The 13,199-nt window shown below is 44.3% G+C and overlaps 1 protein-coding gene and 1 long non-coding RNA gene across 3 annotated transcripts in view; one reads left to right on the forward strand and one right to left on the reverse strand.

The window, feature by feature from the left end:
- Positions 1-13,199, forward strand: part of GALNT4 (polypeptide N-acetylgalactosaminyltransferase 4) — a 341,135-nt gene that overhangs the window by 206,255 nt on the left and 121,681 nt on the right. The gene's annotated exons all lie outside the window — the stretch shown is intronic.
- Positions 10,089-10,694, reverse strand: LOC141144763 (uncharacterized). The gene is made up of 3 exons (XR_012244460.1): positions 10,611-10,694; positions 10,385-10,501; positions 10,089-10,267 (listed from the first exon to the last, which is right to left on the reverse strand). It is a non-coding gene; the product is annotated as an uncharacterized lncRNA (long non-coding RNA).

Raw genomic sequence — 13,199 nt, forward strand, 5'->3', positions numbered from 1 at the left:
TAGCACTTTTTTAAAAAACGAGCATGAGGAATGCCTGCTATTTGTTTGGACACTATTGTGCACTTTGATTTATATATTCTTATGAATTGATTGGACTGAGATATATTTATATTTTTATGAATTGATTTTGGACCAATTATTGGACACTTCATTTATTAAGCAGCACCTAAATATTAATTTTTGAAAATATTTAAAAAAAATTTTTTCTCACATTTTTGCATGTTGCATGCTACAGTTAATTTTTATTTTCAGTTGTGGATTTCAGTCACTTTCTTCACAGGCGTTTGACACTGTTTATTATTTATTAATATTGTATAGATTTATTATATTTGATCACGTATTTATAGCCTTTAGCGCATACGCATATATTTATTTTATTTTGGCATATACACGGTATGAAACGTGGTTAATGTGTGCAGCTGAATAAGGTTTAACAATTCACATTTGAGGCATTAATCCATTTGTGGCTCACAAGATCTTCGCACTATTTTTGATATCCAGAAAGCTACTCAGGAATGTAAGAACTATATAGTGCAAAAGTATCATATTATATTGGACTGCATTTTATATGGCACAGTAACAACTCTGTCTACATAACAATCCTGCACTATTTAAGAACATAGAAGTTCAGAACCGTGGTCTTACATTATATAGGTGCATTTAAGGATTCATGCTATATTTTTGCAATCTGTTTCTGGATATTCGCTTTCATTATATTTGCCTGTCAGTTTGCTGGGCTATGTGGAGAACTCGGGCACCTGGGCACGGACTAAGAAGTTGGGAAGCTATATACAGTATCTGTATCTACCCACAGGGGACATAACATACTAAATGAGATAGTCACAACCCAGCTGTTTCATGAATGGTGTGTTAATAGGCTGTGGGTTGCTGTTTGTATAAACTTGTTTCAAAACAGTTTGAATGGATGCAGTCCAAAATTCCCAGGGAACTTACCAAGGACACAGGTTAAGAGAAAACCTTTGAGGAATCCACTGTGAATATCCAAACAGGCTTTAATTATATAAACTGTTGAAGCTGATGGGTTTTTGTTTGTACTGAACATCCCGTCAAACAATAAAAATTGTTCTGGCATGGACACTAAATACTGTGCGGGATAAAGAACACTGAATATTGAAATAAACCCATTAGTGAGGTTGAAACTGGCACTGACATTATACATTGTGATGGATAACTGAACACCAAAGCTATACTATAATTGAGTGTGGTACGGAGCTCTGAATATAGCAGACTGAATGGACAGAATGCTGAGTACTGAATATTAAATTGAGATTATTCCAGATTACCGGGTTGAGTACTGAACATTGGAAACTGAACAGGACACGGTTAAGGAATATTATGTTGTGTGTGGATGGGAGGGGGCGTGACCGGACGTCAGTGTAGATGGAGTGTGGAGTGTGAACGAGCGGTGGAGTCTCCTGTGGCCTCTCACTGCTGACGGAGTATACGGCCAGCATTACAGACTGCTCGGTACCCTGTGGGACTGCCCTCTGTGTTTTTAGCTGCAGAGGACGGGTGTGGAAGAATTCTCCGGCGGAGGAACCGGCGCCCGTAGCTTGAAATCGGTTCCGTATTGTGGCTGTGTCGCTGGGGCTGCTGCCGCTACTGCGCCTGCGCAACCGGAGCCCAGGGAGCTGAAAGTGAAAGTACTCGGAAGTACTCGGAGGCATTTGAAAGCAGTGGAGGGTGAAAGACCGGTGGCCCTGGAGTGGGGGGTAGCCGGCAAGGTCCCTGCCAGGAGTCAGCTGCAGAACCCCTGCAGAAGTTGGCTGTTATCCAGACGGTATACCGCTGAAGTCCGGAGACCAGAGAGGACAGGTGAGCGGGACTTTGAAACAGGGCACAGTCCCTGACAGTTTGCTGTTTGCTGCTTGTTGCTCTTCCTGCTCTAGCTCTTGCTGCTAAGGGAAGGTGTGCAAGTGACCCTGCACTACAAGATAAGGGGACTGAGGTGTGCATGGGCAACTGGGGTACAGTTTCCAAAGAACGGATCGAGTAATGGTGTATACCATAAATATTGCCTGATTGAACGTCACAGTGCCACTTGTCACAGTGCCACTTGTATTGTTTTTGCTTCTAGTGACATTTGCCATTTGTGACCACTCTGGGTCCTGCCACGCATTGTGCCCCCCGCTATTTCTCTCTGGGTGACTTACACACTTCAAGTTAGTGATGTCAAGGAAAAGAGGGGAGGAACCAGGTAACATGGAGAATCTGGGGCCTCAGTCACTGCGATCTGCTAAAGAGAAGGGAAGTCAGGCGGCAGCGCTAAAGCTCTAGAAATTCGCACACACCCCTGAACAGACTCCCACAAAAAATGGGCAAGCAATGCAAGTCAAAGCTTCTGGGGATAGAAAAAGTCAGGGACAGGCATCATCAGCTGCAGCAGGAGTGGGGCTTAAGAGTGTGAATAACAATAAAGGTACAGGGATGGTGGAAAAAGATCATATACCATTACCAACCAATGCTTCCGCTATAGACCCAGAACCCACCTTGCGGGAAGTACTACAAGCGGTCAACGCGTGTAAAACATCACTGGAGGGTCTAAGCTGTCAAATCAAAGAGGTTAAAGAAGAACTGGTATTTATAAAGCAAGAGTTGCAAAAGGCAATAGAGAGGATAACAGCTCTGGAGGAAAGGGTGAGCCAAGTGGAAGATGATGTATTTCCACTACAGCAAGATGTTAAAATCATGAAGGATCAACTGGGTAGAATTACTGAAAAAATGGATGAAATGGAAAACCGTTTAAGAAGGGACAATGTAAGGGTAGTGGGGCTTCCAGAAGGGAGCGAGGGGCATAATCCTAATGTTTTTTTGGAAGGATGGCTCACAGAAGTGTTCGGAAGAGATGCATTTTCTCTACAGTTTGCGATTGAGAGGGCCCACCGGGTCCCCTTCAGGGCTCTGCCTTCTGGAGGTCAGCCCAGGCCTCTATTAATGAAGTTCCTGAATCACTATGACAAGATAATATTACTGCCTAAAGCCAGAGAGATGGGGTCTATTTTTTACAAAGGAGCTAAAATTTCATTTTTTTCGGACTTCTCACCGGAGCTGCAGAGACGCAGGGAGGGGTTTGTAGAGATCAAACGCTCCTTACAAAAATTCAAAGTTAAGTATGCTCTACTGTACCCAGCTAGGTTACGGGTAGAGGCAATCGGGGAGGTTCTTTTTTTTGATTCCCCGACAGGAGCAACAGGCTGGTTCGAAGGGAATAAACAGAGACTGAAACTCAAGGAGAGGAACCAAGAGAGTGAAGATTTGGGACGTTGGGAAGAACTAAGGACTTGATGAAGGGTGGAAAAAGGAATTTGTATGTTAAGTAGGAATGAGAGAAGGGGATGGTATTATACTTAAAATTTGGTACATGGGTACACTATTAGTTGTGGGTGGGGGGAACATGGTAGGAATGGGTATGCCACAAGGAGTGTATGAGGTGGTCACAAGCCCCTTGTAAGAACATGGTAAGGTGGGGGAAGGGGGGGTGGGAGAGTGATGGGGTGGTTGGCTTTGGGGGGGTGGGATTGTTGGGAGGTGGGGAGAACGGGGGTTAGTAAAATCAAGACAGAGTGAAAGTAGTACACATTTAGTATTTGGGATGGCATGTAGGGAGATAGGGGAGGGGGATCTAGGATTGAACACAAGCGTGGCAAATAAGAAAAAAAAAAAAAAAGAAAGGAAAATGGAAGATAAGGGGGGAACACTTGAAATAATCACTAGTATGAATAGTAACAATAGGGATAGCAAGGCAAGCCCTAAGGGCATTAAAGCACAGAGTGTAATTATGTGTTTTTTTTTTTTGTTTTTTATATAATGCACTGCACGAAACTGGTAGTGGGATCCTTTGTTAGCTGCCCTATGGGTATGGAGTCACAGAAGGTGCGGAGGTTTTTTGCACAATATATTGTATCAAGCCTAATGTTGGGTTATTCTCTATTCCTCTCCTTTTTTTTGGTTTTTTGTACTACTGGGTCTTTAGGAGCCACTTCCTGCTTTTTGTTCTTCCGATGCAGTCTAGGGTGTTTAAGATAGGCTCCTGGAACATACGGGGGATGGGGAATCCAAACAAGAGATCTGCCATCTTTCCGCTTTTGGAAATGAGGGGGGTGGGGCTGGTCTGCTTGCAGGAAACCCACTTGATAAAGGACATGACGAAATATCTTCAAAATAGGAGGTTTCAGGCCCAATTTCACTCGGTTTACTCCTCACATTCTAGAGGGGTGAGCATATTGGTGAAAAGAGGCGTGGTGTTCTCCTGTCGGCAGACCAGTATAGACGATATGGGCCGCTATGTTTTTCTGTACTGTTCAATAGAAAACAGAATGTATGTCTTAGCTAACATCTATATTCCCCCACCTTTTAAACTCGAAGTGTTGTATAAGCTAATGGAATTCATGGTGGACAAAACGGACACTCCGGTAATAGTAGTAGGAGATTTTAATGAGGTGTTGAATAAAGCTCTGGATAGATTCCCACCGAGAGTTCAAGCTCATAATTTAGCAGAAGGCCGGTTAGGCCAGTTTTTGGTAGAGGCAGGATTGACAGACGAATGGAGGGTTCGGAATCCTGGAATGAGGCAATACTCCTGCTTCTCGGCCTCCCACTCCACCCTTTCCAGGATAGATTTGACCCTGGGGAATGCAGAAGCGTTGCCGAGAATAAAGGATGTAGCATACTTCCCAAGAGGGGTTTCGGACCACTCCCTGATGGTAGTCTCAGTAAATATAGGGGGTAGGGAGGCTCGGGGATTTTGGAAACTGAGCCCATACTGGTTGGAGTTATTGGGGGTACCAGAGAGGATAATAACAAAGTTAGAAGATTTTGTAAGATCTAATGAAGGCTCAACCACAATGGGTATACAATGGGATACCCTAAAGGCATTCCTCAGGGGTATACTGATCCAGGGGGTGGCAGGGGTTAAGAAGAAAGCAAGAGAATGGGAGGAAGGGATTAGAAGGGACCTGGAGATGGCAGAGAAGCAATTTTTGGAAGATCCAACGCTAGAGAGGCAGCAACTATGGGAGGATAAACAAGAGTCTTACAGAATAGCAGTACTAAGGAAGGGAGAGAATAAGCAACTTTTTCAGAGACAATGAGTCTTTGGGGAAGGAGAAAGCATGGGACGTACAGTATGTTGGCCTATTTAGCGAAGACCAACTCCTCCTCCTCGACAATTCCTGCAATTAGGGCCCCAAATGGTGAGATTTCTTCTCATAGTTCAGAGATTACGGACGCATTTGGGAAGTACTACGAAAACCTGTATAGGTCACAAGGGAGGGTCGGAGAGGAGGACATAAATACATTTTTCAGGAATATGCTAGTCCCCACCGTTACAGTGGAGGACAAAGAGGGACTAGATGCGCCAATAACATTAGCCGAACTGAGGCAAGCAGTGAATGGAATGGCAAACCAAAAATCTCCGGGGCCTGACGGTCTACCGATTGAGACCTACAAGCAGTATGGGAAAATCTTATTACCAGAACTGCTCAAAACTCTGAATTGGGCACTAAAGGCGGGGAGGTTGCCTGATTCTATGACCGAAACTACTATTATCCTGCTTCACAAAGAGGGAGGGGACCCGCTAGAACCATCGGCATATAGGCCAATATCCTTGTGTACGGACGCCAAGATTCTGGCAAGGGTGTTGGCGTCCAGACTCAACAAAATCATTTCCAAACTAATACACCCGGACCAAACGGGATTTATCCCCCACAGGACCACTAGAATGAATATAAGGAGGGCATACATGAATCTCCAGACCCAAACAGAGAATATGGGGTCAAGAGCCGTTGTGTCTTTAGACATAACCAAGGCCTTTGACAGCCTGGAGTGGAGTTATCTCTGGAGGGTTCTGGAAGAATTCGGCCTAGGTCCCGTTTTTATAAAATGGATAAAAATACTGTATAAAGGCCCGAGCGCGAGGATTAAGGTTAATAATGAAAGCTCACAAAAAATTTGTTTAGAAAGAGGGACGAGGCAGGGGTGTCCTCTGTCCCCCCTGCTTTTCGCCCTTGCCATGGAGCCACTAGCAATTCATATCAGGTCCTGTACAGGGGTGAGGGGGTTTATAAGAAGAACAGGAGAGGAGAAGATTGCCCTGTATGCCGACGATGTCCTGCTGTTTCTTGGAGACACAGAGGACTCCCTTGGGCAGGTAATGGTTACGATGGAGAGGTTTGGTAACCTGTCAGGATTAGTGGTGAACTGGAGGAAATCAGCACTCTTGCCAATAGATATCCCTAATAATTTGTCGACACTGGGAATCCCCCAATTAAAAGTGGCTGCAACAATACGATATCTGGGTATAAACATGACAAAGGATCCCAATCAGTACATAGAAGATAACCTAGCTCCATTACTGGTTAAATTTAAGCGCAAAATAGATATTTGGAACCGGCTGCCCCTAACAGTAGCAGGGAGAGGCAACTTAATTAAGATGATCTGGCTGCCTCAGTTATTGTATTTGCTACATAACTCACCGGTGTGGGTGAATAAAAAATGGTTTAAGAAAATGGACACACTATTTAGGGAGCTGGTATGGAGGAAGGGTAAGGCTAGGATTAGCCTCCAGAGTCTACAACTGCCAGTCAAGGAGGGAGGAATGGCACTCCCGCACCCAAGATGTTACTTGCTGGCGGCACAGCTGCAGCATATAAGAGGCGGAAGTGCAGATGGTGGGTTGTTGACTCTGGAGGCACCACATAAGATAGTGGTGGAGGCAATAGAGGCAGACTCTTTCCTTGGTAGCGGCCCCACAATAAGGATGATAATAAAGGTCTGGAAGGCAACAAAGAGTCTAATGGGGTATGTTGGGTTTACAGAATATGCTCCTCTGTGGCATAATAGGAATCTACAGGAAGTGGTGGCCATGGGGGAGTTTAAAGAATGGGAGAGATGGGGCATAAATAGACTATCCCAGCTATATAAAGGGAACGTATTAAAATTCTTTGAGGAACTTCAAATTGAAAATGGAATCCCGAGACAAACTTTCTTTAGATACCTACAAATGAGATCGGCTCTAAACGCCCAGGTTAGGATACACCCCTCATTGTGGAGCGAAGCAGTACTGCTTCAAAAGGTGGTTAAATCTGGGAAAATAAAGGGTTTTATATCTGAAATATATGTGCATCTGTGTAGAAAAAGTACCATAAGGCCAGAACATCTTGGTTGTAGGGAAGGATGGGAGGCGGACGTTGGGAAATTAACAGACGAACAATGGAGAAAAATATTGGAGACCGGGCAGGTAGTCTCAGTATCCCCTGTACAGAGATTCTCTCACTTAATGCTGGTACACAGAGCATACTACACCCCAAAAAAACTATTTAGATTTGGACTAAGATCAAATGCTAAATGCCTTAGATGTGGGGAGGAGGGGGACCTGATACATATGGTCTGGAGATGCCCCAAGCTAGTCAGATACTGGACGGGGGTAATTGAAGCCTTTAGCGGCAGGAGGGGGTTATCTTTGGAAATAGAGGTCAGATTATGCATCCTTGGATATAGAGTATGGAGATCGGAGGAGGCAGTATTAAAAACAGCGGCCTTGAGGTGTCTGTATCAAGCCCGAAAGTTGATCATGCAAAGATGGCAAACAGTCTCACCCCCGACGGTTGCGGAGTTGGCAAAAACAATAAATGAGATAGTTTGGAAGGAGAGAGCCCTATACATTAGAAGAGGGAATTTAAAAAAAATCAAAAAGATGTGGAACCCCTGGTTGATAAGCATTGGTTGTAAGGAATAACTGAAAGAATGTGGGATCCTGGATGGGGTGGGGGGAGGGGGGAAGGGTTAGGAGGAAGGGGTAGGGTAAAATGGATATTGTATAAATAATGGCCAATTTAAGGTAACTTGGGGATAGGGCAGGTGTGTTGGTATGGAAGTACTTTATATACTGATGTGGGGTAAGCTGCCCCCAGAGAGCCTTGTTTACATGAATTCTGTGTTGTTATTACATGTCTGTTGGAAGGTATGTAAATTTTAAGAAATGTTAATAAGTTGTGTGTGGATGTTGGAATACTCCATTGAATAATGTACGGTTATAATTACTGTGTAGAGCCCTGTACACTGAATAACATATAATAAAAGCCGAACATTGAATACTGAACAGTCATTGCTTATGAACGTTGTACAGTGCTGAGTAGTGATTACTAAAAATAGAAAAAAATATATATCAATACTATATACAGCACTGAATATGGAATTTTGAACACTATATTGAAAGTATCACTGAACGGGTATTACTTTTAAAAAAAAAAAAAAAAACACAGCCTGATCTCGGGGTAGAACCAACAGGCAAGTTTGGAGATACTGAGGGGTAGGTGAAGTTGGGGAAGGGTGGAGCAGAGAGGAGTGGGGGGAGGAGAGAGGAGGCAAAAGTAAAGCAAAAGATAAAGTTGCGCTTAGTATTTGACTTTAAGAGGAGAAGGTGAATGTTTTAATTTGAAAGATGTCAAGCAAAAGAGGGAAGGAGGAAAAAAAAGATGAAAAGAAAATGCATGTAGGGGAAGAACAATTCTAGGAAAGCGTTGGGAGTATAAATAAAATACAAATGCTGGATATCCTTAAAAAAAGTTGTCGGAGAGGATATGACAAAGCTGATGCCTGAAACCCGCAGTATGTCCAGGTTGGGACCCAAGGATGAAAAAGACTTGATCTCAAAGGATAATATACAGGAGGACCTTAATAAAACGCAGCCCCCGAGGGTTCTCCGGGTATCCTGGGGTATGAAGGGAAGATGTATATCGGATATGACACCAGACATCACTCCCAATGAGAACCAGATCCAAGAGCAACAAGAAAAAACAAAGGAATGCGACCAACAGCGTATAGGAGGGAATAAAGCCGCTGGAATCTTAAATCAATACGGCAGCAATGTGGGCAAAATTACAATAAAGGAACCAACATTGAGTGATGTTTTTTCTGCTATACAGGCATGCAATAACTCTTTATTATCTCTAACAAATCAACTGTTGGATTTAAAAAGGGATATTACGGTTATAAGACAAGAAAATCAAAAAATGTGTGAACGGACCTGGAAAATAGGGTCAGTACAACAGAGGATGCCTTGCCTTTTTTAAAAAGGGAACTTCAACAAACCAAAGTTCAACTAAAGGATCAAGCCCAGAGATTGGAAAATTTGGAAAATAGGCAAAGACGTAACAATGTCTGTATCTTGGGCTTTCCCCAAACATCAAGAAGGTCAATCGACGACCGTTTTTTTTTTTTGAAAAATGGATAATGGATACATTGGGCATGAAGGGTTTTTCAAAGCTTTATACAATTGAAAGGGCCCATCGCATTCCCAGCCGCCCAATTCCCTCCTCAAGCAAACCCAGAACAGTGATTAAAATTACAGAGATAGAGATTCAATTCTTTCCAAAGCACGTCAAATAGGAAATATTGAATATAATGGTAATAAGATCTCCTTCTTCCCAGATTTTTCGATGGAAGTACAGAAGAAACTAGCAAAATTTAAAGAGATAAAGCGCAGCCTGCGATTAAAACGGATAACATATTCAAAGAAAAAGGAGGGAGGGTGCCTATTCAACTATATCATGATTGTTGCCAACATCCCCTAAGTCAGAATATATAAGGAAATTACCCCCAAAAAGGTTAAAGGGACTTTAACGGCAACTCATTTAGAATTTAAAATTTATTTTATTAAGTAGAAAAGGTGTATATATATATATATATATATATATATATATATATATATATATATATATATATATATCAAAACAAGACATATAACAAGGAAAACAAAAACAATGTCATACAATCTATAAAAACCTATACAACGATATACTGTATGTGCAAGGTTTGAAAGACTATGTTCAATGGTCTTGCCACGAAATCTTACGCGTTTCGGGACTTAAATATAATGTCCCTTCATCAGAGACGGAACGTGGATCATAGACCTATTATACAATGAAATAATAATAAAATAAGTACAAAAAACAATCATGTATAAATGATATTTACAGGTATCACGTGTATGTCATTTGGTCCATTGTGACCGTAGATAAAAAGAGCACAACCTACCAATGCATAACAGTAACGGAGCATCTATGTCAGAATCGCTGCAGTAACGGTGTCAGATACCCCAGGTCTAGCAGATGAAACAAAGACCTGAAAGCATCGGCTGGCCCAACTCTATCCACACTGATCCAACCCACGAACATAAGGGGGCATCCCGCAGCTCTGCCAAAATAGACTGCAACCAAGTCGCAGGTACTACAACATTCCGTATCACCTGCGAAATAGAAGCATGTGCTATATAGTGAAGACTTACCAAAGGCTCATAAACGGTTCAGGAAATTAGAAAATCAAAAGACAAAGGTGGGGGTAGGTAAGAGGGCTGTGTTCATACCAGGATGTTCATAGGTCAGGCCACAACAGTCTGCATCACCATAAGAGAGAGGAAAATGTTGCCGAGTATGTGCAAGCACAGATCGAACCAGGGCATTAACCCATATGAGGGCTAGGTCTGTGAACAAAGCAGAGGGGGGATAAGATAGTAATGGCAACCCTGAGAATATCAAATTCAATGAACAAACAGTATGGCTGGGTCACAGCCATCCGAGGTTAGTACTTACAACAAAGTGTAGTGTGGAGTCTTGGTGAGGCATGGGTAGATTGCAGGAGCGTCCGGGCCGGTCACCGTCAAGTGCGGTAGTGATGAGCCTGTTCAGGTGCATCACTAGAATATAAGGAGACTGGGAGGGCATGGTATAGCGTGACGTGCGTCTAATCAGCGCAGCATCATCGCATCAATCATACAGTGGAGGTGTGTGAGGGGGGAGCGGTCGCGTCATAACGTCACGCCCACTGCACGTTCCCGTAAGGCATAGCTTGGTGGTTGCCTGGCAACATACCAGGCAACTGGGAGGGCGTGGTGTGGCGTGACGTGCGTCTAAACAGCGCAACGTCGTCACTTCAATCACACAGTGGGAATGTGTGAAGTGGGAGCGGTCGCGTCATAGCGCCACGCCCACTGCACGTTCCCGTACTCAGGACGAGAAACAACGTGCGGCTGACAGGCAGCCCCGCCCACCAAGCAAAACCACAACAGAACAGATGGAGCAGCAAGGCATAGTTTAGTGGTTGCCTGGCAACATACCAGGCCAATGCTATCTCATAGGGATTCGGGGAGATTATTTAAGCCTCAAAGAGCAGTTCATTTAGAGCAATGCTCAAGTAAAACTGGATACTATATCGCCTGTGCAGCCCGGTCTGGGATTAACCCATTAGGACAGAAGAGCCTGACAAACTCAATGTGTGGTTTAGAACCTGAAGCCTCAAAATATTCCCGTAGTAAGTGCAGTACAGGAGTAAGACAGAGTATGTTTGTTTGTGTATACCTGGCAGGACCACAGGGGTCCCCCCAAGAGACACAATCCCACCCAGAGTAGAGGGAGGGACCGTGGTGGGAACAGGATCCCGAGCCGCCGCTGCACGGCCCACCCCACAGAAAAATCTGAGAGGGGGGTCATGCAAAGGCAGCCCACCGACGCAGAAAAGGCCGACGGGCGGACCACCCGCCACAAAATTGCGGCTAAAGTGTCCGCCAGAAGGCCAAAAAGAAGGGCCCCCCATAGGCCCACCAAAAGGAGGCCCGGGGGGGCCCCCCCTGCGCTGGGTGGGACAGGGAGGGGTCAGCCGAACCTAAGACAACCGTACGCCCATGGATCCGACATGAAATGCTCCGACATCAGCAGAGTACAGGGGTCATTGACAAAACATCATATCTGTAAATTGTACATCATAGACACATAGCCTGGCAGTTAGATTTTCTAGAGACCGAAAAAGATGATAAAGAACAGCCATAAAGTGATGATATACATTTATGGTTGAGGCATAGATGGGTAGTGACTATGCGGGGGGTCTGTAAGAAGGAACTATAGGTCCCTCTCACAAAGACCAGATGTAAAGCCCTCCAAGAACGGTCTGTAGCTGAACTGCTCATTGAGGCCCGGGAGTGAGGTGGCAGCAAGGTCCATAATCCAGCGAGCCTCTCGCTGAAGAAGGACCTTATTCCAGTCTCCACCCCTCGGGTTAGGATGAATTCTGTCCAAAAAAAGAAATTGAATTTTTGGAAAGACCCCGTAATGTTCGTTAAGAACATGTCTCCCCAAGGGGACATCGGGGTCTGCTTTTTTCATTGAGGCAATATGTCTGGATGCCCTTATAGAAAATTTCAATTTGGTCTTGCCAACGTAGAATCGCTGGCATTGACATGTGAGAAGGTACACTATCCCCTCAGTTTTACAGTTGCAGTAGTGGTGGGGGGTGTACTTTCGGCCATTGGGGAGAGTATAGTTAGGGTTTGTATTGATATATCTACATATCGAACATCCTCCACATGTGAATGTCCCAAGTCTTTTGCATGGGTCATTGCGAAAGTCACCAACGAATTCACTATGGACTAGTTGGTCCTTTAGGGAACTCGCACGTCGATACGTAATAGAGGGTCTTGCCGAAATATGAGGGTGCAATTGCGGGTCGGTGTACAGGATGTGGCAAAATCTGTCAAAAATGGATCTGACAGTTTTGTGTTGATCGCTGAATTTCATGATCACTCTCACCGGAGCATGATCGTCTGGCTTTCTTTGATGACTAAACAATATTTTACGTCTATCTTGTACGTTGGCTCTTTTGAAAGCTTTTTTCAAGATGGAGTGTGAGTATCCTCTGAGGAGAAGTCTCTCTTTCAGGGCTGATGCTGCGTGTAGGAAGGATTCTTGGTCCGAACAGTTCCGCTTAAGCCTGAGATATTGGCTATAGGGATCGATCGGAGGAGAGGTTGGGGATGGGCGCTGGAGGCGTGTAGGATAGTATTTCCCGCTGTTGGTTTGCGGAAAAGGCCGCTGGATAGACTACCATCGGCGTTCTTGGTAATGGTCGTATCAAGAAAGGTGATACTGGTTTCACTGTAGGTGAAAGTAAATTTCAAGTTTAAGGGGTTCTGTTGCATGCGGTTAATACATTCCTCCAGCTCCCTTTCTGAACCTTCCCATAACATCAGAATGTCATCCATGTATCGAAACCAGGCCGCTATATGCGGTGTATAAGTTTGTGAGGACTCGTCAGACAAAAAAGACTTCTCCCACTCCCCCAGGTACAGATTGGCGTAGGATGGGGCACAGGAAGTCCCCATAGCTACGCCCTGCACCTGGAGGAAGTGG

This window comes from Aquarana catesbeiana, linkage group LG05 (genome assembly GCF_042186555.1).
Source record: "Aquarana catesbeiana isolate 2022-GZ linkage group LG05, ASM4218655v1, whole genome shotgun sequence".
Classification (NCBI taxonomy): domain Eukaryota; kingdom Metazoa; phylum Chordata; class Amphibia; order Anura; family Ranidae; genus Aquarana; species Aquarana catesbeiana.